Here is a 26347-nt window from a genome sequence, read left to right on the forward strand (position 1 = left end):
TTGACGAGGGAGGTTGAATGTCTTGTAAAGAGGAAGAAGGGGGCTTACATAAGGTTGAGGAAACAAGGTTCAGACAGAACATTGGGGGGGATACAGGATAGCCAGAAGGGAGCTGAAGAAAGGGATTAGGAGAGCTAAGAGAGGGCACGAAAAATCTTTGGCGGATAGGATCAAGGATAACCCCAAGGCATTTTATGCGTATGCGAGAATGACGAGAATGAGGGTCGGTCCGATCAAGGACAGTAGTGGGAGACTGTGTATTGAGTGGGAAGAGATAGGAGAGGTCTTGAATGAGTACATTTCTTCAGTATTTACAAACGAGAGGGACCGTATTGTTGAAGAGGAGAGTGTGAAACGGACTGGTAAGCTAGAAGAGATACTTGTTAGGAAGGAAGATGTGTTGGACATTTTGAACAACTTGAGGATAGACAAGTCCCCCGGGCCTGACGGGATATATCCTAGGATTATGGGGGAAGTAAGAGAGGAAATTGCAGAACCGTTGGCAATGATCTTCTCGTCTTCAGTGTCAACGGGGGTGGTACCAGGGGACTGAAGAGTGGTGAATGTTGTGCCCCTGTTCACAAAAGGGAATAGGGATAACCCCGGGAATTACAGGCCAGTTAGTCTTACTTCGGTTGTAGGCAAAGGAATGGAAAGGGTATCGAGGGATAGGATTTATGAGTATCTGTAAAGGCACTCCTTGATTAGGGAGAACCAGCACGGATTTGTGAGGGGTAGGTCTTGCCTTGCAAGTCTTATTGAATTCTTTGAGGAGGTGACCATGCATGTGGATGAGGGTAGAGCAGTGGATGTCGTATACATGGATGTTAGTAAGGCATTTGATAAGGTTCCCCATGGTAGGCTTATGTGGAAAGTCAGGAGGCATGGGATAGAGGGAAATTTGGCCAGTTGGGTAGAAAACTGGCTTACCGGTCGAAGTCAGAGAGTGGTGGTAGATGGTAAGTATTCAGCCTGGAGCCCAGTTACAAGTGGAGTTCCGCAGGGATCAGTTCTGGGTCCTCTGCTGTTTGTAATTTTTAGTAATGACTTGGAAGAGGGAGTCGAATGGTGGGTCAGTAAATTTGCAGATGATACGAAGATTGGTGGAGTTGTGGATCGTGAGGAGGGCTGTTGTCGGCTGCAAAGGAACTTAGATATCATGCAGAGCTGGGCTGAGGAGTGGCAGATGGAGTTCAACCCTGCCAAGTGTGAGGTTGTCCATTTTGGAAGAACAAATAAGAATGCGGAATACAGGGTTAACGGTAGGGTTCTTAGTAAGGTGGAAGAGCAGAGGGATCTTGGGATCTATGTTCATAGATCTTTGAAAGTTGCCACTCAGGTGGCTAGAGCTTGTAAGAAGGCCGTTGCTGTATTAGCATTCATTAGCAGAGGGATTGAATTCCCGAGTCGTGAAGTGATGTTGCAGCTGTACAGGACTTTGGTTAGGCCACATTTGGAGTACTGTGTGCAGTTCTGGTCGCCTCACTTTAGGAAAGATGTGGAAGCTTTGGAGAGGGTGCAGAGGAGCTTTACCAGTATGTTGCCTAGAATGGAGAATAGGTCGTACGAGGATAGGTTGAGAGTGCTCGGCCTTTTCTCATTGGAACGGCGAAGGATGAGGGGTGACTTGATAGAGGTTTATAAGATGATCAGAGGAATAGATAGAGTAGACAGTCAGAAACTTTTTTTTCCCGGGTACAACAGAGTGTTACAAGGGGACATAAATTTAAGGTGAAGGATGGAAGGTATAGGGAGGATGTCAGGGGTAGGTTCTTTACCCAGAGAGTGGTGGGGGCATGGAATGTGTTGTCTATGGGAGCGGCAGAGTCAGAATCATTGGCGACCTTTAAGCGGCAATTGGAGAGCTACATGGATGGGTGCTTAAGCTCGGACAAATGTTGGGCACAACATCGTGGGCCGAAGGGCCTGTTCTGTGCTGTATTGTTCTATGTTCTATAAAGCAATTCTGTAGTGTGTGCAGCTCCACGTGCTGGATGGATATTTCTTTCAGGTTCGCACATTAGTGCACTGCTGTGTTCTGCACAGCTCCCCGTGCTGGACAGAAATCTAATCCGGGTTTATATATCAATGCAATGCTGTGTTCTGCACAGCCCCCCGTGCTGGACAGATATCTAATCCAGGTTTATAGATCAATGCACTGCTGTGTTCTGCACAGCTCCCCGTGCTGGACAGAAATCTAATCCGGGTTTATATATCAATGCAATGCTGTGTTCTGCACAGCCCCCCGTGCTGGACAGATATCTAATCCAGTTTTATAGATCAATGCACTGCCCTGGTCTGCACAGCTCCCCGCATTCCTGTGCATCAGCTTTGAAATGCCGAATGTTCCCTTCCATTTCCTGTGTAACAGGCATGAGAGATTCAAAGATCTACTCCAATCGCTGAGTAACAGCCTCCAATGGCCAAAAGGCCTCATTCTGTTCCTGTTTAAAACTCTTGATGTGCTCACTAACCTGCTTCAGTATCAGTGCCGTTGTGAATGGTGCTGCATATTTTGAAACAATCAGTGAACAGCTCACTCTGACTTTATGATGGAGGGAAGGCCATTGATGCTGCGGCTGTTACTAGCCCACAGTGCCTCATGGATGGCCAGTTCCCATGTGCTCAGTCCTTTAGCAGTATGTCCTACTTCACAGGAGGGAGTGCCACATCACACAGTGAGCAGTACGCTTAATATGATTTATCTCTCCATCCCGGAGGCTCGCAGTCTCATTCGTGATGAAGGACTGCTGTCTGAAACGATGACTTTCCTGCTCCTCGGATGCTGCCTGACCTGCTGTGCTTTTCCAGCAACACACTAACCTTGAGAATGTCTATTTTGAGGCTGAGACTTTCCCGGCGCTAGGACTGTGTGCTGGCTGCTCCTACAGATACTGTCAGAGACACATCCATCTGGGACAAGGAGTTTGTTGAGAATTTTTCCCCCAGTCTGGCTGTTGTGTATTGAAGCCTGTCCCTGCTCAGTCATTGAGTGGCCTGTGGGGACATTCTTGACCATGAACATTGATGTCCCACACCCAGAGGATGGTCTGTGTCCTTATCACCCTCAGTGCTTCCTCTGATTTGTTTCCAACATCGAGGGGAACTGAGTTATCACCGAGAGGAGGGGTGGGGGGCAGGAGATAACCATCCTCAGGCGATTTCCTTGACCATGATCTGTTACCGTGAGATTTCCTAGGTTCTGAAATCAATGGTGGGGAATTACAGGGTGACTCCTTCCCTGATTGTATCCCAGGGTGTGCCCACCACTGGTCGGTCTGTGCCGGTGGGACAAGATATCCCCAGAGATGGTGATTGGGCTTCATGAGACATTATGGGCAGCACGGTGGCACAGTAGTTAGCGCTGCTGCCTCACAGCGCCAGAGATCCGTGTTCAATTCCAGCCTCAGGTGACTGACAGTGTGGAGTTTGCACATTCTCCCCGTGTCTGCGTGGGTTTCCTCCGGGTGGTCCGGTTTCCTCCCACAATCCAAAGATGTGCAGGTTAGGTGAATTGGCCATGGGAAATTGCCCATAGTGTTAGGTAAAGGTTGAAGTGTAGGGGAATGGGTCTGGGTGGGTTGCTTCTCGGAGGATCGGTGTGGACTTGTTGGGCTGAAGGGCCTGTTTCCACACTGTAGGTAATCTAATCTAATCTAAATTACCCATCAGGCCTGATTTTGTGAGTATGACGGTGTCGGACAGTTCCTTGACTGGGAGTGTGGTGCTGAAAATGCACAGCAGATCAGGCAGCATTCAAGGAGCAGGGAAATGAATGTTTCAGGCATAACCCCTTCATCAGGAATGAGGCTTGTGGGCTGGGGAGCTGAGAGATAAATGTGAGGGGGATGGGGCTAGGGCTAGGGTTGTGGTTGGGACTGGTGCTGGAGGGAAGGGAGCTGGGAATGTGATCGGTAGACGGAGGTGGGTGAGAGATGATAGGTCAGAGAGGAGGGTGGGGTGGATGGGGGCAAGGTAATTGACAGGTCAAGGAGTTCCGCGGAACGTTCTGTCCCTGACATTGTTTGTGAACGGTCAGTGAATTGAACAAACGATAAGATCCCGAGGGAAGAGATCGCGTTCCAGGGAGAAGGAGCCACTGTTCTGAAGGCCTCTCAGGCAGTTAAAGGGGTGAATACGTTTTCCTTGCATTTACATTTCTCCACGAAATTCCCAAATTCTGTTTGTCTTCAGGAAACTGGGACAGAATTCTTCAGGACAGCAACGTTCCCACCCTCCGTAATAAAACTGGGAAGGAGTGACCTGTGTCTGCTCTCGAGTGTGTGGGAATTATCTAGAAATCATCTGTCCTTATGGATGTGTCTGTGTGTGTTTGGGGAGGGATGGTATCTTGTGGTTTATGTCACATTTTTGTCAGTAATTCTGACCTTCCCATTTGTTATTCCAGCTCCAATTATTTTAATAAATCCCTGAACACAGGGACACATTTGGAAATCTCATTGGCTCCCCAATAAAACGGGTCCCTTTGCCTCCAGGCTGATGGATAATGGGTTTGTTTTCCTTCCTCACAGTTAACGTAGTGACCATCTACGTCCTGCTTTATAAAGATTGTGGATTGTCTCCATGTGTCAGACGATACCTGGTGGCCATGGCAGCGGCGGATCTCTTGGTCATTATCCTCGACCTGATCCTGAGACACATTCCCATTGTTTATCGGGAACATCTTAATTTCCTGAGGTACTCCGTCCGCGTGTGTAATATCCACGCCGTCCTGGTTTATGCAGCCGCTGACTGCTCTGTCTGGTTCACCGTCACTTTCACCTTTGATCGATTTGTGGCCATTTGTTGCCAGAAGCTGAAAAGTAAATATTGCAGTGAGAAAACGGCGGCTGTGGTTCTGGGAGCAGTGCCTGTGCTGAGCTGTTTAAAGAACATTTTCTGGTATTTTATGTTCACGCCTCGGTATTGGCTGTGGAACTCCCCCTGGTTTTGTGATGTAACAGACGCTGTTCGATTCTCCATTGTCTGGGTCACAATCGAGTTCCTCCACCACATTCTAACCCCGTGTGTCCCATTTCTCCTGATTCTGCTGCTCAATGTTCTCACCATCAGACACATTTTAGTGACCAGCAGAGCCCGCAGGAGACTCCGCGCTCACTCCAATGGGGACGCTCAGTCTGACACAGAAATGAGAAACCGAAAAAAATCCATCATTTTACTGTTTGTGATCTCGGCCAATTTCATCCTGTTATGGTCAACGTTAATGCTGTATTCTATATGGAGACGGTTGTATGAGTATGGATATCGGTCTGTGTCTCTCCATTACTGTGTGCGGGAATTGGGCTTCCAGCTGCAGCTCCTCAGTTGCTGCACAAACACCGCAATTTATGCCGTGACCCAGACTAAGTTCAGGCAGCAGCTGAAGAATGTGCTGGAATATCCCTTCACCCAAATCCATCAATCAATCAAATTCCCTCATTAATCAATCCATCCTGGATTTTCTCATTTCAGTTCAGTGTTTCAGTGATGGATCAGCATGTCGATATGGTAACAGACTGAGGGTAGCGCTGGTTTGTCCATCCTTATCCCACAGGGGGGTTACAGGGAAACATTTCAATGTTTCTCACAACTCAGGCGCCAGTGAGAAAAGGCACCATCCCACTGACTGTATCCATCACTTCCATTTGTAACCAATAAAAATGTTGATTAAAGCGTGCCAAGCAGCAGAGTGACCGATGTTGTTGTGTGTCTTTGTGTTGGAGAAACTGAGCTGGTCAGAGACAGACTCAGCCCCAAGTCCTGGTCCTCAGGGAAGGGGAGGGCACTGCACCCTGAGCTCAGGAGCTTGGTTCAAATCCCTCTGTCCCTACGACTCCAACCTGGCCTCCCCATTTACTGTCCCCACCCTTTCTCCTTATTGATCTCCCTCTCTATCTCTGCACACTCTCTCCTTCTCACCACCTCTCCCTCGTCCCCCCTCTCTTTCACACACACCCTCAACCCCACTTTCTTCACCTGCCTCCACTCTTCCCTCTCCCCCTCACTCACTCTCCTGCCGGTTCTGCCTCCCCCCCCCCGTAATTCGGTCTTTACCCCATTTTCCCACTGCTCCCACCTCCCACATCCCAGCCCCACCGTCCCACATGCAGCTTCACCACCAACACACACACACACCCAGTCTCTCGTTCAGCGGGAGAGGGAAGGACCGGCGAGACAGAGTGTGTCAGATCGAGAGGGAGAGAGGGAGAGAGATTCAGCCAAAGAGAAACGGACGGAGGTGGGCAGAGGGAGAGAGAGATACTGAGGGAGCGGGATTGAGAGCGAGAGAAGGTGGAGAGAGAGTGAAGGAGCAGGGAGAGGGGGACAAGAGACAGATATGGTGAAGGAGAGAGAGAGAGAGAGACGTGGGAGGAGATAATGAGAGGGAGGGTCGAGAGAGAGTGGGCGAGATAAGGAGTGAGACTGAGAGAGGGGCGACGGAGGGGGCAAGAGAGAGAAAGAGACGGAGCGAGCGAGAGAGAGACAGAGACAGAGAGAGCAAGTGAAAGCGAGAAAGGGGCAAGACCTAGAGAGAGAGAGAGAGAGAGAGAGAGAGAGAGAGAGAGAGAGAGAGAGAGAGAGAGAGAGAGAGAGAGAAAGGAGGCCAGAGAGTTCGGGAGGAGAGAGTGACAGAAAGAGAGAGAGGACAGAGAGAGAGAGAATAGGTGGTGAGTGAGGGAGGGGGCAATAGAGGGTGAGGGAGCAAGAGAGAAAGAGTGGGGTGTGAGAGAGTAACACAGAGAGAAGGGACGATAGAGAGAGGAGGGACGATAGAGAGGGTGGTGAGAGAGAGAGAGGGTGGCCAGAGAGAGAGATGGCGGCGAGAGAAGGAGGGCGGGAGAGAGTGAGGGCGGGAGAGAGGGGAGCGCGAGAGAGGGGAAGGCGAGAGAAGGGAGGGCGAGAGAGAGGGTGAGAGAGAGAAGGAGAGAGGGCGGGGTGAGAGTGCAGGGTGAGAAGGCTTGGAGAGAGAGAGGGAAGAGAGAGAGGGGGAAAGAGAGTGGGGATAGAGATAGAGAGGGAGACAGTGTGTGAAACAGAACTCACTCATAAATCAGCCTGAGACAAAGCCTTGGAATCAAGATCAATTTATTACGGTCTTGCAAGAACTGGACGCCTCTGCCGTCCAGCAGAAATGCGTACGTCACAGAACATGTGTACTTTCTATGTTCAGTTTGCAAGTTTCTGAATCACATCTCCCATTTCTAATTTCATACTATCATAAGTCGGTTACCTCACTTGCTTTTCTTCAGTTATCCTTATCTGGCTGTCCGGCTGTCCTTGTATGTCTGCATTCTCTGTTCCTTGTTACTTTTGTCCAGTTTCCTTATCATACTATAAGTGAAATGCCCCTACTGCGTCTTTTGTTGTCAGCTACAACACTCCATAGTTATTTCCTAGCTTAAAACTATTTCTTTAAAATTAATTCTTTAAAAGTCCCACTATATTTATTAAAGTCTTAGCCTTAAGTATGCTGCATGTTGTAAGAATTCCGCTCACCCCCGCAACACCCCACCCCCATCTATAGAAGCTACATTCCACTACCAGCCACAGCAACTACATTTCTATATCGCCTGCAGAAACTACAATTCTCACTTCCCACAATTTCCCCTTTTCTTTTTTTAAAATCTGTTGTTTCTGCACTTATTAAGTCTCCTTTGATTCATTTTCTTACGGTCTACCGTCTTACACCTTTTGGCGATGAGGTTCACAATCTAAAATTTTACGTTTGTGTTGTTCATCCCTTGAACTCGAGAAGCATTCTTTGGCTTTCTCTTTGTTGCATATCAACTGTTGATTGTCCAAGCATATGATGATTTATTTGAGTTTACTCCCCAAGGGATGTCATCAGTCGGCTCATTACCCATTTTAGGACAATAAATCCTACCACCACACACACTAATATAAATATTCCATAGATAGCTCGATTGACTAACCACCTTCCGCAACCAGTCAATCCCCAATTGCACCATTCCCATCCTTTTTCGTTCTGGTACCAATTACCGGCCTCCCTTATCTTGGTGATTTTGTCTCGCACATGTTTGGAGATATCACTAATGTTAGAGGAGACCTCAGGTATGTACGTACAATATTCCTCTCCAATTAGTGCACAGGTACCACCCTTCTCTGCTCGAATATAATCCAGAGCCATCCTGTTCTGAAGGGTCGTTAGTCGAGTGGCAATCATTTCATTCGTTATGGCTGTTATTTGGGATATGGGGTTCGGTTAACGCATTGGCAGTATTGTTGGCTAACTCTTCCAGGGATGCTGCTAACTTTTGTATTTCTATTCCTGCTCGAGCGGTCCCATACATTGGTATAAAAGCCCAGAGGAGCCGATCCCCATTGGTTACTTTCCGGGTTTCCCGCCTTCCTCCCTATTTATTCCGAGGTAGTTTTGGGGCTCCTTTTAACAGCCTCAAGTGGGGAATTATATACGCGAGGTAGCAGCAGCCACTCCAGCCTTTCTGGCTTTGAGGCAGTGTTTCAGCAACATCATAACATGCATGCATTCCTGTACATTCAGTCCCGCAAATGTATTTTTCCCCGGGAATAAATAGAAAAGCCTCCAGGCCGCATTCCCAATATGTTCCGTTTAATATTCGGGGAATGGTTGTGGCAGTGGCTTGACTGGTGTAAACACAAGATGATTTTCCAAATCGGAAGGGTGCAGTATCATTCTGAATACAGAAACAAATGGTATTTACTGCTCCTTTCGGTGGGGAGAATTTAAGTTCATCAATCGCACCCAGAGTTTTCAGGGCTGGTCGAGGGAACCATCCCTCAAAGTTATAATTACCCCTCTCAAATTCCCATTTTGTATCATTTGAGCCTGAGTCAAATTGTTGTGCATCATACACTTCTTCTTTAGTAAGTGGTATTACCGTAAGAGGAATTCCGGATTCCCCATGGTGTGGGAACTCTGCACATACCCAACAATCGACATGTCCCTTTAATTCTGACATAAAGCGGTAAAGTGATTTTCCCGTCCCCCACCCCGACTCCCCCCTCCCCCCCCCGGAAGCGAGCGCCAATATTTTCGTGAAAATATAAAGCTGACCACTCATTTTAGCTCACAACCCCTATCTGTCTATTCCCTAACGCTTTAACGAACCAGGGAGGAGTGAGTCCATGCAACACTTACAATTGTTTTGGGATACAGTTTTTAAATCAATATCAATAGTCTCTTATCACAGTCCATTCGTCTTGATCAGCTTGACTTTCAGAGGGTTGTCTGTAGGATGAGCTGGAGGTGAAGGAACGCCCACCGGGCCCTCAACACAAGTGTGATGGCTCCACCCTTTTTCAGCAGTTCGGACAGCTGTTTCAGTCGTCAGGAGGGTTAGGAACGTTCCCTCCCAGCTTGGGTGCAGTTTGGTATCTTTCCAGGTCTTTATCAGGACCCAATCACCCAGTCGTATCCGATGTACTGCGAACTCAAGTGGAGGTGTCTGGGTCAACAGACCCTTCTTCCTAAGGACAGACAAAGAAGAGCCAAGCGCCACAATATAGATATTTAAAAACTTATCATTGAACTCTACTGTTGGTAATTCCCCTCTTCCACCCAAGAAAGGTAATCCAAACATCATTTCATATGGAGAGAGGCCGATCTCACGTCCAGGCATAGTCCTAATGCGTAGCAACGCGATAGATAAACATATTTTCCATGGTAATAGAGTCTCGAGGACTTGCTTAGACAATTGCAACTTTAAGGTTTGATTCATTCGTTCCACCCGTCCAGAGAAAGGCAGGTGCCAAGGAGTGTGGAATTCCCGAGAGATTTCTAATCCTGCCATTACTTCTTGGAGGATCTTAGAAGTAAAATGGCTACCTTGGTCTGAATCGATATTTTCCACCACTCCATATTCATTGTGTCTCTTTCCTTGTACTACTTTTGATGACCCGTCTATAAACAGTCTGTCCCCCCACATCTAATGGGATATCCTTTAGGTCCTGCCTAACTTTGGTTTGATACTCCATGATATCCAGACAGTCATGTTCTAATTCACGCTTGTCCAGAGGTTTTCCCTTCCATAGGAATATAGCTGGATTTAGACAGGTGTCTATTGCTAACACAAGGTCATCTCTCTCCATCAGGATGGTTTCGTATTTTGGGATTCGTGAATATGTCAACCATCTCCCTGCCTTTTGGTTTAACACAATTCTAACTTGATGGGGGGTACAAAGACTGGCAGCCCTCTAAAAGTAATTTTACAGCTTTCCTGTACCAGTATGGTGGTGGCTGCTACTGCATGTATACATTCAACCATCCTCTCGAGACAGGGTCCAAGATCTTGGACAGGAAGGCTGTGGGCTGCCTCTTCCCCCTCCTTTCTGGGTTAACACTCCTAAGGCTGCTCCATCATTTACTGTCACAAAAAGGTGGAATGGTTGATCTAGGGAGGGAAGGGTCAACACCGGAGATAGTATTAGACTATGCTACAACTCATGTAACCCTTCCTTTTCCTCTTCTGCCCAGTACAGTCTTTCATGTTCAGATTCTGTCAATTTGTAATATAACCCTTTCATTTTCTGGGTGTATGCTATATCCATAATCTACAATAGCCCACCAGCGCCAAGAACTTCCGTAATTCTTGTTTGGTCATCGGAAGGGGCAGTTATACTATCCCTTTAATTCTCTTCGGGTTAATGTGCCAAGTGTCCTCATCAATAAGATGTCCTAAGTATTTCAACTCTTTCTCTAACATATAATCAAATCCCTACCTTATAGATTACTTCCTATTTCGGGAAAATATAGTAATTGTCCTATAACTTGCTCATCATTTTTTTTACGAGGGTTGGTTCAAAAATAGGAACCAAGAAAAATTCATGGAGAAAGTGAGGACTGCAGATGCTGGGGATTAGAGATTAAAATGTGTTGCTGGAAAAGCGCAGCAGGTCAGGCAGCATCAAAGGAACAGGAGAATCGACGTTTCGGGCATAAGCCCTTCTTCAGGAAGGATGAGCGTATGCCAAGCAGATTAAGATAAAAGGTTGGGAGGAGGGACTTGGGGAGGGGCGTTGGGAATGCGATAGGTGGAAGTAGGTTCAGCTGAGGGTGATAGGACGGAGAGGGGGTGGGGGTGGAGAGGTCGGGAAGAAGATTGCAGGTCAAGAAGGTGGTGCTTAGTCTGAGGGTTGGGACTGAGAAAAGGTGGGGGGAGGGAGAGAGAGAGGTTGGGGGTCGCGTGCACGAGAGAGAAAGAGATGGTGAGAGACAAGAGAGAGAGAAAGGATGAAAAGGAGAGAGGGGAGCATGAGAGGAAGCGACAGAGTAGGGCGCGAAAGATGGGAGGCAAGAGGGGAGGGAGAGAGAGAGGTGAGAGAGAGACAGAGAGAGAGAGAGAGAGAGAGGGGGGGAGAGAGACCTGGGTTGAGAGCGGTTGGGAAGAGAGTGGAGGCAACAGAGCGGGGTGAGGAAAGCGTCAAGAAGAGACCGGGGGGCATAGAATGCTGGGGAGAGAGATCAGGAGGAAGAGAGAGCGGGAGGAAGAGAGCGGGAGGAAGAGAGAGCGGGGGAAAGAGAGTGGGAAAGGGACAGCGGGGAGGAGAGAACAGGGGTAGAGAGTGGGGGAGAGAGTGGGGGGAAGAGAGCGAGGGGCGAAGAGAGAGCGGGGGAAGAGAGAGCGGGGGAAGTGAGAGTGTGGGAAGAGAGAGCGGGGAAGAGAGAACGGGGGAAGAGAGAGCGGGGGAAGAGAGAATGGGGGGATAACGCGGTGCGAAGAGAGAGCGGGGCGAAGAGAGAGCGGGTGAAGAGAGTGCGGGTGAAGAGAGAGCGGGGTAAGAGAGAGCGGGGGAAGAGAGACCGGGGTAAGAGAGAGCAGGGAAGAGAGAGAGAGGGAAGTGAGCGGAGGTAGGGAACGGGGTAGAGGGTGGGGGAGAGAGCGGGGGTGAAGAGAGCGTGGGGCGAAGAGAGAACGGGGAAAGAGAGAACGGGGAGGAGAGAGCGGGGGAAGAGAGTGCGGGGAGAAGAGAAAGGGGGAAGAGAGGGGAAGAGAGAGCGGGGGAAGAGAGAGCGGGGAAGAGAGAACGGGGAAAGAGAGAACGGGGGAGAAGAGAGCGGGGGAAGAGAGAGCGGGGAAGAGAGAACGAGGAAGAGAGTGCGGGGAGAAGAGAGAGGGTGAAGAGGGGGCAAGAGAGAGCGGGGAAAGAGAGACCGGGGGAGGAGAGAGCAGGGGAAGAGAGTGCTGGGAGAAGAGAGAGGGGGAAGAGAGGTGGAAGAGAGTGCCGGGGATGAGAGAACGGAGAAGAGTTCGGGGAAGAGAGAGCAGGGGAAGAGAGAGCGGAGGAAGAGAGAGCGTGAGTAGAGAGCGGGGGTAGAGAATGGGGTAGAGACTGGGGGAGAGAGCGGGGGAAGAGAGAGCGGGGGAAGAGAGAGCGGAGGAAGAGAGCGGGAAGAGAGAGCGGGGGAAGAGAGAAAGTGGGAAGAGAGCGGAGGAAGGGTACTGGGTAGAGGGTGGGGGAGAGAGCGGGGGTGAAGAGAGCGTGAGGCGAAGAGCGAGCGGGGAAAGAGAGAGTGGGGGAAGAGAGAACCGGGGAAGAGGGAGCGGGAAGAGAGAACGGGGGAAGAGAGTGCGTGGAGAAGAGAGAGGGGGAAGAGGGGGCAAGAGAGAGCGGGGTAAGCGAGACCGGGGGAGGAGAGAGCAGGGGAAGAGAGTGTGGGGAGAAGAGAGAGGGGGAAGAGGGCGGAAGAGAGAGCGGGGGAAGAGAGAACGGGGGAAGAGAGAGCAGGACAAGAGAGAGCGGGGGAAGAGAGGGGGAAGAGAGTGCCGGGGATGAGAGAACGTGGAAGAGAGCGGGGAAGAGAGCGCAGGGGAAGAGAGAGCGGAGGAAGAGAGAGCGTGAGTAGAGAGCGGGGGTAGAGAACGGGGTAGAGACTGGGGGAGAGAGCGGGGGAAGAGAGAGCGGGGGAAGAGAGAGCGGTGGAAGAGACAGAGGGGGAAGAGAGAACGGGGGAAGAGAGAGCGGGTCGAAGAGAGATCGGGGTGAAGAGAGAGCGGAGGAAGAGAGAGCGGGGGAAGAGAGAGCGGGGGAAGAGAGAGCCGGGAAAGAGAGCGCGGGGCGAAGAGAGAGAGTGGGGGAAAAGAGAACGGCGGAAGAGTAGGAGGGGGAAGAGAGAGCGGGGGAAGAGAGAGCGGGGAAAGTGAGAGAGGGGAAGAGAGAGCGGGGCGAAGGGAGAGCGGAGCGAAGAGAGACCCGGAGAAGAGAGAGCCAGGGAAGAGAGAGCGGAAAAGAGAGGAGGAAGAGAGAGCGGTGGAAGAGAGAGCGGGGGAAGAAAGAGCGGGGGAAGGGAGACCGGGGGAAGAGAGAGCCGGGCAAGAGAGAGCGGGGGAAGAGTTAGCGGGAGAATTGAGAGGGGGGGATAGAGAGCGGGGGAAGAGAGAGCGATAGAAAAGAGAGCGGGGGTAGAGAACGGGGTAGAGAGTGCGGGAGAGAGCGGGTGGGAAGAGTGCGCGCGGCGAACAGAGCGCGGGTGAAGTGAGAGCGGGGGAAGAGAGAGTGGGGGAAGAGAGAGCGGGAGAAGAGAGAGCGCGGGAAAAGAGAGTGGGGGAAGAGAGAGCCGGGGAAGAGAGAACGGGGGAAGAGAGAGCGGGGGAAGAGAGAGCGGGGGAAGTGAGAGGGGGGAAGGGAGAGCGGGGGAAGGGAGAGCAGGGGAAGAGAGAGCGTGGGAAGAGAGAGCGGTGGAAGAGAGAGCAGGGGAAGATAGAGCCGGGGAAGAGAGAGCAGGGTAAGAGAAAGGGGTGGAAGAGAGTACCAGAGGAGAGAGAGCCGGAGAAGTGAGAGCCGGGGAAGATAGAGCCGGGGAAGAGAGAGCCTGGGAAGAGAGAACGGGAGAAGAGAGAGAACGGGGAAGTGAGAGCGGGAGAAGAGAGAGCGGGGGAAGAGAGAGCTGGGGAAGAGAGAGCCAGGGAAGAGGGAGCCCGTGAAGAGATAACCGGGGAAGAGGTAGCCGGGGAAGAGAGAGCCGGGGAAGAGAGAACCGGGGAAGAGAGAGGCGGGGAAGAGAGAGGGGTAGAAGAGAGAGCGGGAGAAGAGACAGCGGGGGAAGAGTGAGCGGGGGAAGAGAGAGCAGGAGGAAGAGAGAGGGGGGAAGTGAGAGCCGGGGAAGAGAGAGCCTGGGAAGAGAGAGCCGGGGAAGAGGGAGCCAGGGAAGAGAGAGCCGGGGAAGAGAGAGACGCGGACGAGAGAGGGGTAGAAGAGAGCGCGGGGGAAGACAGAGCGGGGGAAGAGAGAGTGGGAGGAAGAGAGAGGGGGGAAAGAGAGAGCGGGGGAAGAGAGAGCGGGGGAAGAGTGAGCGGGGGAAGAAAGAGCAGGGGGAAGAGAGAGGGGGGAAAGAGAGAGCGGTGGAAGAGAGAGCCTGGGAAGAGAGAGCCGAGGAAGAGAGAGGGGGGAAAGGGAGGGCGGAGGAAGAGAGAACGAGCAAGAGAGAACGGGAGAAGAGAGAGCGGGGGCAGAGAGAGAGGGAGAAGAGAGAGCGCGGGAAGAGAGCGCGGGGGAAGAGAGAGCCGGGGAAGAGAGAACGGGGGAAGAGAGAGCGGGGGAAGAGAGCGCGGGGGGAAGTGAGAGGGGGGAAGGGAGAGCGGGGGAAGGGAGAGCCGGGGAAGAGAGAGCGGGGGAAGAGAGAGCAGTGGAAGAGAGAGCAGGGGAAGATAGAGCCGGGGAAGAGAGAGCAGGGGAAGAGAAAGGGGTGGAAGAGAGTACCAGAGAAGAGAGAGCCGGAGAAGAGAGAGCCGGGGAAGATAGAGCCGGGGAAGAGAGAGCCTGGGAAGAGAGAACGGGAGAAGAGAGAGAACGGGGAAGAGAGAGCGGGAGAAGAGAGAGCGGGGGAAGAGAGAGCTGGGGAAGAGAGAACCGGGGAAGAGAGAGGGGGAGAAGAGAGGGCGGGGGAAGAGAGAGCGGGAGAAAAGAGAGCGGGGGAAGAGAGAACTGGGAAGAGAGAGCGGGGCGAAGAGATAGCGGGGGAAGAGACAGCGGGAAAGAGAGATCTGCGGAAGAGAGAACGGGGAAGAGAGAACGGGGAAGAGAGAGCGGGGAAGAGAGAACGGGGGAAGAGAGCGCGGGGGAAGAGAGAGCGGGAGAAGGGCGTGCGGGTGAAGAGAGAGGAGTAGAAGAGAGAGCGTGGGAAGAGAGAGCGGGGGAAGAGAGAGCGGGGGAAGAGGGAGCCGGGGAGGAGAGAGACGCGGAACAGAGAGCCGGGGAAGAGAGAGCGGGGGTAAGAGAGAGGGGGGAAAAGAAAGCGGGGGAAGAAAGAGCCGGGAAAGATAGAGCCGGAGAAGAGAGAGCGGGGGAAGAGAGAGCGGGGGAAGAGAGCGCGGGAGAAGGGACAGCGGGGGAAGAGAGAGCTGGGGAAGAGAGAGCGGGGGAAGAGAAAGCGGGGGAAGAGAGGGTGGGGGAAGAGAGCGCGTGGTAAGAGAAAGCGGGGGAAGAGAGGGCGGGGGAAGAGAGCGGGCGTAGAGAACGGGGTAGGGAGTGTGGGAGAGGGCGGGGGGGAATAGAGCGCGGGGCGAAGAGAGAGCCGGGCAAGAGAGAGCGGGGGAAGAGAAAGCGGGGGAAGAGGGAGCGGGGGAAGATAGAGCGGGGAAGAGAGAGCGGGGGAAGAGAGTGGTGGGAAAAGAACGGGATAGAGAGTGGGGGAATAGAGAGCGGGGGAAGAGAGAACGGGGAAAGAGAGAGCGGGTGAAGAGAGAGCGGGGGAAGAGAGAACGGGGGAGGAGAGAGCGGGTGAAGAGAGAGCAGGGGAAGAGAAAGGGGGCGAAGAGAGTACCAGAGAAGAGAGAGCCGGAGAAGAGAGAGCCGGGGAAGATAGAGCCGGGGAAGAGAGAGCCTGGGAAGAGAGAACGGGAGAAGAGAGAGAACGGGGAAGAGAGAGCGGGAGAAGAGAGAGCGGGGGAAGAGAGAGCTGGGGAAGAGAGAGCCAGGGAAGAGAGAGCCGAGGAAAAAGAGACGGGGGAAAGGGAGGGCGGAGGAAGAGAGAACGGGGAAGAGAGAGCGGGAGAAGAGAGAGCGGGGGCAGAGAGAGCGGGGCGAAGAGATAGCGGGGGAAGAGACAGCGGGGAAGAGAGGACTGCGGAAGAGAGACGGTGGAAGAGAGAACGGGGAAGAGAGAGCGGACGAAGAGAGAGCGGGGAAGAGAGAGTGGAGGAAGAGAGAGCAGGAGAAGAGAGAGGGGGGAAGATAGAGCGGGGGAAGAGAGAGCGGGGGAAGAGAGAGCGGGGTTAGAGAATGGGGGTAAAGAGTGGGGGAGAGAGCCGGGGGGGAAGACAGCAGGGGAAGAGAGAGCGGGGACGAGAGCGCGGGGGGACAGAGACCGGGGGAAGAGAGCGCGGGGGAAGAGAGAGCGGGGGAACGAGAGCGGGGAAGAGAGAGCGGGGACGAGAGAGCGGGGGTAGAGAACGGGGCAGAGAGTGGGTGTGAGAGCTAGGGGGAAGAGAGAGGGGTAGAAGAGAGGGCGGGGGAAGAGAGAGCGGGGGAAGAGATAGCGGGGGAAGAGAGAGCGGGGAAGAGAGAGCGGGAGAAGAGAGAGTGGGATAAGAGAGAGCGGGAGAAGAGAGACGGGGGGAAGAGAGAACGGGGAAGAGAGAGCTGGGGAAGAGGGAGCGGGCGAAGAGAGAGAGGGGGAAGAAAGAGCGGGGGAAGAGAGAGCTGGGGAAGAGAGAGCTGGGGAAGAGAGAGCCGGGGAAGAGAGAGCCGGAGAAGATAGAGCCGAGGAAGAGAGAGCCGGGAAGAGAGAGGGGTAGAAGAGAGGGCGGGGGAATAGAGAGCGGGGGAAGAGAGAGCCGGGGAGGGAGAGGGGTAGAAGAGAGGGCGGGGGAAGAGAGAGCGGGGGAAGAGAGAGCCGGGGAAGAGGGAGCCCATGAAGAGATAACCGGGGAAGAGGTTAACCGGGGAAGAGGTATCCGGGGAAGAGAGAGCCGGGGAAGAGAGAACCGGGGAAGAGAGAGCCGCGGACGAGAGAGGGGTAGAAGAGAGCGCGGGGGAAGAGAGAGCCGGGGAAGAGAGAGTGGGAGGAAGAGAGAGGGGGGAAAGAGAGAGCGGGAAGAGAGAGCCTGGGAAGAGTGAGCTGGGGAAGAAAGAGCAGGGGGAAGAGAGAGGGGGGAAAGAGAGAGCGGTGGAAGAGAGAGCCCTGGGAAGAGAGAGCCGAGGAAGAGAGACGGGGGAAAGGGAGGGCGGAGGAAGAGAGAACGGGGAAGAGAGAGCGGGAGAAGAGAGAGCGGGGGCAGAGAGAGAGGGGCGAAGAGATAGCGGGGGAAGAGACAGTGGGGAAGAGAGGACTGCGGAAGAGAGACGGTGGAAGAGAGAACGGGGAAGAGAGAGCGGAGAAGAGAGAGTGGAGGAAGAGAGAGCAGGAGAAGACAGAGGGGGGAAGATAGAGCGGGGGAGAGAGAGCGGGGGAAGAGAGAGCGGGGTCAGAGAATGGGGGTAAAGAGTGGGGGAGAGAGCCGGGGGGGAAGACAGCGGGGAAGAGAGAGCGGGGACGAGAGCGCGGGGGGACAGAGACCGGGGGAAGAGAGCGCGGGGGAAGGGAGAGCGGGGGAACGAGAGCGGGGAAGAGAGAGCGGGGACGAGAGAGCGGGGGTAGAGAATGGGGCAGAGAGTGGGTGTGAGAGGCGGGGGGAAGAGAGAGGGGTAGAAGAGAGGGCGGGGGAAGAGAGAGCGGGGAAGAGATAGCGGGGGAAGAGAGAGCGGGGAAGAGAGAGCGGGAGAAGAGAGAGTGGGATAAGAGAGAGCGGGAGAAGAGAGAGGGGGAAGATAGAGCAGGGGGAGAGAGATCGGGGGAAGAGAGAGCGGGGGTAGAGAACGGGGCAGAGAGTGGGTGTGAGAGCGGGGGGAAGACAGAGCGGGAGAAGAGAGAGCGGCGAGGTGAGTGCGCGTGGAGAAGAGAGAGCGGGGAACAGAGAACGGGCGAGGAGAGCGCGGGGAAGAGAGAGGAGGAAGAGAGAGCGGGGCGAAGAGATAGCGGGGGAAGAGACAGCGGGGAAGAGAGGTCTGTGGAAGAGAGACGGTGGAAGAGAGAACGGGGGCAGAGAGAACGGGCGAAGAGAGCGGGGGAAGAGAGAGCGGAGGAAGAGAGAGCAGGAGAAGAGAGGGGGTAAGATAGAGCGGGGTAGAGAGAGCGGGGGAAGAGAGAGCGGGGTTAGAGAACGGGGTAAAGAGTGGGGGAGAGAGCGGGGGGGAAGAGAGCGCCGGGTGAAAAGAGAGCGGGGAAGAGAGAGCGGGGAAGAGAGCGCGGGGGGAGAGAGATCTGTGGAAGAGAGTGCGGGGGAAGAAAAAACGGGCGAAGAGAGAGCGGGGGAAGATAGAGCCGGGGAAATAGAGCGGGGGAAGATAGAGCGGGGAAGAGAGAGCCGGGGAAAAAAAGAGCGGGACAAGAGAGAGCGGGGAAGAAGAGAGCAGGGGAAGAGTGAGCGGGGGAGGAAGAGAGAGGGGGGAAGAGAGAGCGGGGGAAGATAGAGCCGGGAAGAGAGGGCCGGGAAAAGAGAGGGGTAGAAGAGAGAGCGGGGGAAGAGGGAGCGCGGGAAGAGTGAGCGGGGGAAGAGAGAGCGGGAGGAAGAGAGAGGGGGGAAAGGGATGGCGGAGGAAGAGAGAGCGGGGAAGAGAGAGCCGGGGAAGAGAGAGCGGGGAAGAGGGAGCCGGGGAAGAAAGAGCCGGGGAAGAAAGAGCCCGCGGACGAGAGAGGGGTAGAAGAGAGCGCAGGGGAAGAGAGAGCGGGGGAAGAGAGAGTGGGAGGAAGAGAGAGGGGGGAAAGAGAGAGCGGGGGGAAGAGAGAGCGGGGGAAGAGTGAGCGGGGGAAGAAAGAGCAGGGCGAAGAGAGAGGGGGGAAAAGAGAGAGCGGTGGAAGAGAGAGCCTGGGAAGAGAGAGCCGAGGAAGAGAGACGGGGGAAAGGGAGGGCGGAGGAGAGAGAACGGGGAAGAGAGAGCGGGAGCAGAGAGAGCGGGGGCAGAGAGAGCGGGGCGAAGAGATAGCGGGGAAGAGACAGCGGGGAAGAGAGGACTGCGGAAGAGAGACGGTGGAAGAGAGAACGGGGAAGAGAGAGCGGGCGAAGAGAGAGCGGGGAAGAGAGAGTGGAGGAAGAGAGAGCAGGAGAAGAGAGGGGGGGAAGATAGAGCGGGGGAAGAGAGAGCGGGGAAGAGAGAGCGGGGTTAGAGAATGGGGGTAAAGAGTGGGGGAGAGAGCGGGGGGGAAGACAGCGGAAAGAGAGAGCGGGGACGAGAGCGCGGGGGGAGAAAGACCGGGGGAAGAGAGCGCGGGGGAAGAGAGAGCGGGGGAACGAGAGCGGGGAAGAGAGAGCGGGGATGAGAGAGCGAGGGATGAGAGAGCAGGGGGAAGAGAGAGCAGGGGAAGAAAGAGCGGGGGAAGAGAGAGCGGGGGATGAGAGAGTGGTGTGAAGAGAGAGTGGAGCGAAGAGAGAACGCAGGAAAAGAGAACAGGGGAAGAGAGAGCGGCGGGAGAAAGCGCGGTCGAAGAGAGAGCGGGGTAAGAGAGAGCGGGGGAAGTGAGAGCGGGGGTAGAGAACGGGGCAGAGAGTGGGTGTGAGAGCGGGGGGGAAGACAGAGCGGGAGAAGAGAGAGCAGCGAGGTGAGTGCGCGGGGAGAAGAGAGAGCGGGGGAACAGAGAACGGGGAGAAGAGCGCGGGGAAGAGAGAGGGGAAGAGAGAGCGGGGAAGAGAGAGCAGGGGAAGAGAGAGCGGGGGAAGAGAGAGCGGGAGAAGAGAGAGCGGGATAAGATAGCGCGGGAGAAGAGAGAGGGCGAAGATAGAGCAGGGGAAGAGAGAGCGGGGGAAGAGAGAGCGGGGGGAGAGAACGGGGTAAAGAGTGGGGGAGACAGTGGGGGGGAAGAGAGCCGGGGAAGAGAGAGCCGGTGAGGAGAGAGCCGGGGAAGAGAGAGAACGGGGAAGAGAGAGGGGTTGAAGAGAAAGCGGGGGAAGAGTGAGCGGGGAAAGAGAGAGCGGGGGGAAGAGAGAGGGGGGAAAGAGAGAGCGGGGGTAGAGAGAGCGGGGGAAGAGTGAGCGGCGTAAGAGAGAGCGGGGGGAAGAGAGAGGGGGGAAAGAGAGAGCGGAGGTAGCGAGAGCGGGGGAAGAGAGAGCGGGGCTAAGATAGAGCCGGGGAAGTGAGAGCGGGGGAAGAGAGAGCTGGGGATGAGAGAGCCGGGAAAGATAGAGTCGGGGAAGTGCGAGCGGGGGAAGAGAGAGCCAGGGAAGAGAGAGCCAGGGTAGAGGGAAGCGGGGAAGAGACAGCCGGGAAAGATAGTGCGGGAGAAGAGAGAGCGGGGGAAGAGAGAGCGGGGGAAGAGAGAGCCGGGGAAGAGAGAACCGGGTAAGAGAGAGCTGGGAAGAGAGAGCGGGAGAAGAGAGAGCGGGGGAAGAGAGAACGGGGAAGAGAGAGCTGGGGAAGAGGGAGCAGGCGAAGAGAGAGAGAGAGAAGAAAGAGCGGTGGAAGAGAGAGCGGGGGAAGAGAGAGCCGGGGAAGATAGAGCCGGGGAAGAGAGAGCCGGGGAACAGAGAGGGGTAGAAGAGAGGGCGGGGGAAGAGAGAGTTGGAGGAAGAGAGAGGGGGGAAAGAGACCTGGTGAAGAGAGTGCGGGGGAAGAAAAAACGGGCGAAGAGAGAGCGGGGGAAGATAGAGCCGGGGAAAATAAAGCAGGGGAAGAGAGAGCGGGAGAAGAGAGAGCCGGGGAAAAGAGAGCGGGAGAAGAGAGAGCGGGAGAAGAGAGAGCAGGGGAAGAGCGTGCGGGGGAAGAGAGGGCTGGTAAAGAGACAGCGGGAGGAAGAGAGAGGGGGGAAAGAGAGAGCGGGGGAAGATAGAGCCGGGGAAGAGAGAGCCGGGGAACAGAGAGGGGTAGAAGAGAGGGCGGGGGAAGAGAGAGCGGTGGAAGAGAGCGCCGGGGAAGAGGGAGTACGTGAAGAGATAACCGGGGAAGAGGTAGCCGGGGAAGAGTGAGCCGGGAAGAGAGAGCCGGGGCAGAGAGAGCGGGGGAATAGTGAGCGGGGGAAGAGAGAGCGGTGGGAAGAGAGAGGGGGGAAAGGGAGGGCGGTGGAAGAGAGAGCGGGGGAAGAGAGAGCTGGGGAAGAGAAAGCCGGGGAAGAGAGAGCCAGGGAAGAGGGAGCCGGGGAAGAGAGATCCGGTGAAGAGAGAGCCGCGGAAGAGAGAGGGGTAGAAGAGAGAGCAGGCGAAGAGAGAGTTGGAGGAAGAGAGAGGGGGGAAAGAGAGAGCGAGGGAAGAGAGAGCGGGGGAAGAGTGAGCGGGGGAAGAGAGAGCAGGGGGGAGAGAGAGGGGGGAAAGAGAGAGCGGGGGAAGAGAGAGCGGGGGAAGAGAGAGCAGTGGAAGAGAGAGCCGGGGAAGAGAGAGCCGGGGAGGAGAGACCCGGGGAAGAGAGAGCCGGGGACGAGAGAGCCGGGGAAGAGAGAGCCGAGGAAGAGAGAGCAGGAGAAGAGAGAGCGGCGGAAGAGAGAACGGGGGAAGAGAGAGCAGGGGAAAAGAGAGCGGGAGAAGAGAGAGCGGGGGAAGAGAGAGCAGGGGAAGAGTGAGCGGGGGAAGAGAGAGCTGGTGAAGAGACAGCGGGAGGAAGAGAGAGTGGGGAAAGACAGAGCGGGGGAAGAGAGAGCCGGGAAAGATAGAGCCGCGGAAGGGAGAGTGGGAGAAGAGGGAACGGGGGAAGAGAGAGAGGGGGGGAAGAGAAACAGGGGAAGAGAGACCTGGTGAAGAGAGAGCCGGAGACGAGAGAACCAGGGAAGAGAGAGCCGGGGAAGAGAGAGCGGGGGAAGAGATTGGGGGCAAAGAGAGAGCGGAGGAAGAGAGAGCAGGGGAAGAGATAGCGGGGGAAGAGAGAGCGGGAGAAGACAGAGCGGGAGAAGAGCGTGCGGGCGAAGAGAGAACGGGGAAGAGAGAGCGGGAGGAGAGACAGCGGGGAAGAGAGAGAGGGGGAAGAGTGAGCGGGGCAAGAGAGAGAAGGGGAAGAGAGAGCGGGTTGAAGACAGAGGGGGGAAAGAGAGAGCGGGGGAAGAGAGAGCGGGGGAAGAGTGAGCGGGGAAGAGAGAGCAGGGGAGAGAGAGAGGGGGGAAAGAGCGAGCGGAGGAAGAGAGCGCGGGGGAAGAGAGAGCAGTGGAAGAGAGAGCCGGGGAAGAGAGAGCCGGGGAGGAGAGACCCGGGGAAGAGAGAGCCGGGGAAGAGAGAGCAGGAGAAGAGAGAGCGGCGGAAGAGAGAACGGGGAAGAGAGAGCGGGAGAAGAGAGAGCGGGAGCAGAGAGAGCGAGGCGAAGAGATAGCGGGGGAAGAGACAGCAGGGAAGAGAGGACTGCGGAAGAGAGACGGTGGAAGAGAGAACAGGGGAAGAGAGAACGGGCGAAGAGAGAGCGGGGGAAGAGAGAGTGGAGGAAGAGAGAGCAGGAGAAGAGAGAGGGGGTAAGACAGAGCGGGGGAAGAGGGAGCGGATGAAGACAGAGCGGGGTTAGAGAACGGGGTAAAGAGTGGGGGAGAGAGCTGGGGGGAAGAGAGCGCCGGGTGAAAAGAGAGCGGGGAAGAGAGAGTGGGGAAGAGAGCGCGGGGGGAGAGAGACCTGGGGAAGAGAGTGCGGGGGAAGAAAAAACGGGTGAAGAGAGAGCGGGGGAAGATAGAGCCGGGGAAAATAGAGCGGGGGAAGAGAGAGCGGGGGAAGAGAGAGCAGGGGAAGAGCGAGCGGGGGAAGAGAGAGCTGGTGAAGAGACAGCGGGAGGAAGAGAGAGGGGGGAAAGAGAGAGCGGGGGAAGAGAGAGCCGGGAAAGATAGAGCCGCGGAAGAGAGAGTGGGAGAAGAGGGAGCAGGGGAAGAGAGAGAGGGGGAAGAGAAGCAGGGGAAGAGAGAGCTGGTGAAGAGAGAGCCGGAGAAGAGAGAACCGGGGAAGAGAGAGCCGGGGAAGAGAGAGCGGGGGAAGAGATTGGGGGGAAAGAGAGAGCGGAGGAAGAGAGAGCCGGGGAAGAGATAGCGGGGGAAGAGAAGCGGGGGAAGAGAGAGCCGGGGAAGAGACAGCGGGGCAAGAGAGAGCGGGTAAGAGAGAGCGGGGGAAAAGAGAGCGCGGAAGAGAGAGCGGGGGATGAGAGAGCGGGGGAAGAGAGAGCGGGGTTAGAGAACGGGGTAAAGAGTGGGGGAGAGAGCGGGGGGCAAGAGAGCGCCGGGTGAAAAGAGAGCGGGGAAGAGAGCGCGGGGGGAGAGAGACCTGGGGAAGAGTGTGCGGGGGAAGAAAAAACGGGCGAAGAGAGAGTGGGGGAAGATAGAGCCGGGGAAAATAGAGCGGGGGAAGAGAGAGCGGGGGAAGAGAGAGCAGGGGGGAAGAGCGAGCGGGGGAAGAGAGAGCTGGTGAAGAGACAGCGGGAGGAAGAGAGGGGGGAAAGAGAGAGCGGGGAGAGAGAGAGAGGGGGAAGAGAGAGCGGGGGAGAGAGAGCTGGTGAAGAGAGAGCCGGAGAAGAGAGAGCGGGGGAGGAGATTGGGGGGAAAGAGAGAGCGGAGGATGGTGAGAGCCGGGGAAGAGATAGCGGGGGAAGAGAGAGCGGGGGAAGAGAGAGCCGGGGAAGAGATAGCGGGAGAAGAGAGTGCGGGCGATGAGAGGACGGGGAAGAGAGAGCGGGAGAAGAGAGAGCGGGGGAAGAGAGAGAAGGGGAAGAGAGAGCGGGGGGAGAGAGAGCGGGGGAAGAGAGAGGTGGGGAAGAGAGAGACCGGGAAGAGTGAGCCGGGGAAGAGTGAGCCAGGAAAGAGAGAGCGGGGGAAGAGAGAGCCGGGGAAGAGAGAGCGGGGGAAGAGAGAGCCGGGGAAGAGAGAGCAGGGGAAGTGAGAGCCGGGGAAGAGAGAGCGGGAGAAGTGAGAGCGGGAGAAGAGCGTGAGGGCGAAGAGAGAACGGGGAAGAGAGAGCGGGACGGGAGAGAGCGGGGAAGAGAGAGAGGGGGAAGAGTGAGCGGGGGAAGAGAGAGCAGGGGAAGAGAGAGCGGGTTGAAGAGGGGGGGGGAAGGAGAGAGCGGGGGAAGAGAGAGCCGGGAAAGATAGACCTGGGGAAGAGAGAGCGGGGGAAGAGAGAGCAGGGGAAGAGCGAGCGGGGGAAGAGAGAGCGGGGGAAGAGAGAGCGGGGGGAAGAGAGAGGGGGGAAAGAGAGAGCGGGGGAAGAGAGAGCCGGGAAAGATAGACCTGGGGAAGAGAGAGCGGGGAAGAGAGAGCAGGGGAAGAGAAATCGGGGAGAAGACAGTGTTGGGAAAGAGAGAGCGGGGGAAGAGAGAGCTGGGGAAGAGTGAGCCAGGAAAGAGAGAGCGGGGGAAGAGAGAGCCGGGGAAGAGAGAGCAGGGGAAGTGAGAGCCGGGGAAGAGAGAGCGGGAGAAGTGAGAGCGGGAGAAGAGCGTGAGGGCGAAGAGAGAACGGGGAAGAGAGAGCGGGAGGGGAGAGAGCGGGGAAGAGAGAGAGGGGGAAGAGAGAGCGGGGGAGAGAGAGCTGGTGAAGAGAGAGCCGGAGAAGAGAGAGCGGGGGAGGAGATTGGGGGGAAAGAGAGAGCGGAGGAAGAGAGAGCCGGGGAAGAGATAGCGGGGGAAGAGAGAGCGGGGGAAGAGAGAGCCGGGGAAGAGATAGCGGGAGAAGAGAGTGCGGGCGATGAGAGGACGTGGAAGAGAGAGCGGGAGAAGAGAGAGCGGGGGAAGAGAGAGAAGGGGAAGAGAGAGCGGGGGGAGAGAGAGCGGGGGAAGAGAGAGGTGGGGAAGAGAGAGACCGGGAAGAGTGAGCCGGGGAAGAGTGAGCCAGGAAAGAGAGAGCGGGGGAAGAGAGAGCCGGGGAAGAGAGAGCAGGGGAAGTGAGAGCCGGGGAAGAGAGAGCGGGAGAAGTGAGAGCGGGAGAAGAGCGTGAGGGCGAAGAGAGAACGGGGAAGAGAGAGCGGGAGGGGAGAGAGCGGGGAAGAGAGAGAGGGGGAAGAGTGAGCGGGGGAAGAGAGAGCAGGGGAAGAGAGAGCGGGGGAAGAGACAGCGGGAGGAAGAGAGAGGGGGGAAAGAGAGAGCGGGGGAAGAGAGAGCGGGGGAAGAAAGAGAGCGGGGGAAGAGAGAGCGGGGCAAGAGAGAGCGGGTAAGAGAGAGCGGGCGAAGAGAGAGCGCGGAAGAGAGAGCGGGGGATGAGAGAGCGGGGGAAGAGAGTGGGAAGAGAGAGCAGGAGAAGAGAGAGCAGGGGAAGAGAGACCAGGCAATAGACAGCGGGGGACGAGAGCAGGGAAAGAGAGTGCGGGGAGAAGAGAGAGTGGGGAGAAGAGAGAGAGCGGGTGTAGAGAGAGCGGGAAAGAGAGTGCGGGGTAAGAGAGAGCGGTGGAAGAGAGGGCTGGGCGAAGTGAGAGCGGGTAAGAGAGCGGAGAAGAGAGAGGGGGAAGAGAGTGCGGGGAGAAGAGAATGAGGGGGAAGAGAGAGCGGGCGAAGAGAGAACGTGGAAGAGAGAGCGGGAGAAGAGAGAGCGGGGGAAGAGAGAGGGGGGAAGAGAGAGCGGGGGGAGAGAGAGCGGGGGAAGAGAGAGCAGGGGAAGAGAGAGCCGGGGAAGAGAGGGACCGGGAAGAGTGAGCCGGGGAAGAGTGAGCCAGGAAAGAGAGAGCGGGGGAAGAGATAGCCGGGGAAGCGAGAGCGGGGGAAGTCAGAGCCGGGGAAGAGAGAGCGGGAGAAGAGAGAGCGGGAGAAGAGCCTGCAGGCGAAGAGAGAACGGGGAAGAGAGAGCGGGAGGAGAAAGAATGGGGAAGAGAGAGAGGGGAAAGAGTGAGCGGGGGAAGAGAGAGCCGGGGAAGAGAGAGCGGGGGAAGAGAGAGCAGGGGAAGAGAAATTGGGCAGAAGACAGTGGTGGGAAAGAGAGAGCGGGGAAGAGAGAGCTGGGGAAGAGTGAGCCGGGGAAGAGAGAGCCGGGGAAGAGAGAGGGGTAGAAGAGAGGGCGGGGGAAGAGAGAGCGGGGGAAGAGAGAGCCGGGGAAGAGGGAACCCGTGAAGAGATAACTGGGGAAGAGGTAGCCGGGGAAGAGAGAGCCAGGGAAGAGAGAGGCGGGGAAGAGAGAGGGGTAGAAGAGAGAGCGGGAGAAGAGAGAGCGGGGGAAGAGTAAGCGGCGGAAGAGAGAGCCGGGGAAGAGTGAGCTGGGGAAGAGAGAGACGGGGAAGAGTGAGCTGGGGAAGAGAGAGACGGGGAAGAGTGAGCCGGGGAAGAGAGAGCGGGAGAAGATAGAGCGGGGGAAGAGAGAGCCGGTGAAGAGAGAGCCAGGGAAGAGAGAGCGGGGACAAGAGCGCGCGGGAAGATAGCGGGGGTAGAGAACGGGGTAGAGAGTGGAGGAGAGTGCGGGGGGGTGGAATAGAGCGCGGGTTGAAGAGAGAGCCGGGCAAGAGAGTGCGGT

This window comes from Chiloscyllium punctatum, chromosome 7 (genome assembly GCF_047496795.1).
Source record: "Chiloscyllium punctatum isolate Juve2018m chromosome 7, sChiPun1.3, whole genome shotgun sequence".
NCBI lineage: Eukaryota > Metazoa > Chordata > Chondrichthyes > Orectolobiformes > Hemiscylliidae > Chiloscyllium > Chiloscyllium punctatum.